Source organism: Oncorhynchus clarkii, chromosome 30, assembly GCF_045791955.1.
Source record: "Oncorhynchus clarkii lewisi isolate Uvic-CL-2024 chromosome 30, UVic_Ocla_1.0, whole genome shotgun sequence".
NCBI lineage: Eukaryota > Metazoa > Chordata > Actinopteri > Salmoniformes > Salmonidae > Oncorhynchus > Oncorhynchus clarkii.
Genome location: NC_092176.1, coordinates 36,537,643 through 36,539,118, shown reverse-complemented (window position 1 = coordinate 36,539,118; position 1,476 = coordinate 36,537,643). Strand labels below are relative to the sequence as shown.

The 1,476-nt window shown below is 43.9% G+C and overlaps 2 non-coding genes across 2 annotated transcripts; one reads left to right on the top strand and one right to left on the bottom strand.

Annotated features, from left to right (window-relative positions):
• Positions 1-241: 241 nt before the first annotated feature.
• Positions 242-313, bottom strand: trnaw-cca (transfer RNA tryptophan (anticodon CCA)). The gene has a single exon. It is a non-coding gene; the product is annotated as a tRNA-Trp (tRNA).
• A 214-nt stretch (positions 314-527) lies between these two features.
• On the top strand, positions 528-599 carry trnaw-cca (transfer RNA tryptophan (anticodon CCA)). Its single transcript has one exon. It is a non-coding gene; the product is annotated as a tRNA-Trp (tRNA).
• The last annotated feature ends 877 nt before the right edge of the window (positions 600-1,476 follow it).

Here is a 1,476-nt window from a genome sequence, read left to right as displayed (position 1 = left end):
TAAAAGCTTTGTTCACAAATGTTGAGGACTTTTTTTTTGCATCATAAAAAAATGTATCATAATTTAGATTTATCAGGGATGCCGCAGCACCCCTACTTCCTGCGCCTATGTTGATATCCAGATACAACGTTAGCACTAGGTGTAAACGGGGGCTCTGTTGTCCCCTAAAGCCGTATATGTTCAGAAGCTATTTCATCTTTAATCTTTATTGAAACCCAGTTTTCAATCGAGCTCAAAAATTTGACCCCGACGTGATTTGAACACGCAACCTTCTGATCTGGAGTCAGACGCGCTACCGTTGCGCCACGAGGTCAGATAATGTAGCTTTAAAACTGTCTAGCTTGTGAAAGTGCTGGTCGGCACAAGGTGGTCAGTATCTAATGACATACTCACGCCCGTGAAACGCACGGAATGGTTACGCAACCAACCGCGCAATGGCTGTGGCATGACATCGTTCATTTATTTTCCTGGAGAAAAGTTCGATGTTGAATCCTATAAAAGGTCTCAGACGCAAATCTTTATTACTGGACTTCGTGGCGCAACGGTAGCGCGTCTGACTCCAGATCAGAAGGTTGCGTGTTCGAATCACGTCGGGGTCAAATGTTTTGCTCTTGAAAGAGAGTGGGCTTGCTCTAACCAGTAGTGGAGGTGAAATTGTTACTAAATCATCATGAAAAATAGAGGAAAACAGTCTGGTCTTGCAGTCAGGCAATATTATCGTTAGAGAATGGTTTGTACATTCCAGGAAAGTTTAAGATGTTTTTAATATATCCTGCTGTGAGTTGCTTATACAGCCGTACAAATAAATAACAAATAGACAGCTATTATCAATCAGTCTGTTATTATTATTGATGTATCTGTGCCTCGATGGCGACACAGAGGTCAGGTAAACAAAACACCCAGGGCTGTAAGCCACCCAGCACCTTGTGGAAGACCTGGGGTCGCAGCTTTGGGGTCCGCTCGTCTGCGAAGCGGCTCAGTTTCTGCAGCACCCGGCCCACCCCTCGGTCCTTGGACACCTAGCAGGCACGTATAAACACACTCAGAAACATACAGTACACACACAACTATACATGCTTGTGTATATGTGTGTAGTTACCACACACACACACACCACTACCCTAACCATTCCCCCCGAAGCATACCTCTGGTCAATTTCCCAGGGGAAACATAAGGAAGTACATTCTATGTAAGGGCCTCAGACACAACAACAAATCAGAGGACTTTCTGGTGCAAAGGTAGGGTGTCTGCCTGTAAATCAGAAGGATGCATGTTCATATTATGATACTTTTTTGCATGAAAACACAGAGAAGTGGCCACACACACACACACAGAGACACACAGACAGACAGATGAGGAAGCAGACACATTCAAATCCCTGTAATGGGTATTACAAGCATCATCCCACACGTTGTTGTTGTTGCTGCTGAAGATAATTTTTTTATTTTTTATACCTCGGTTATCGACTTGGTCACA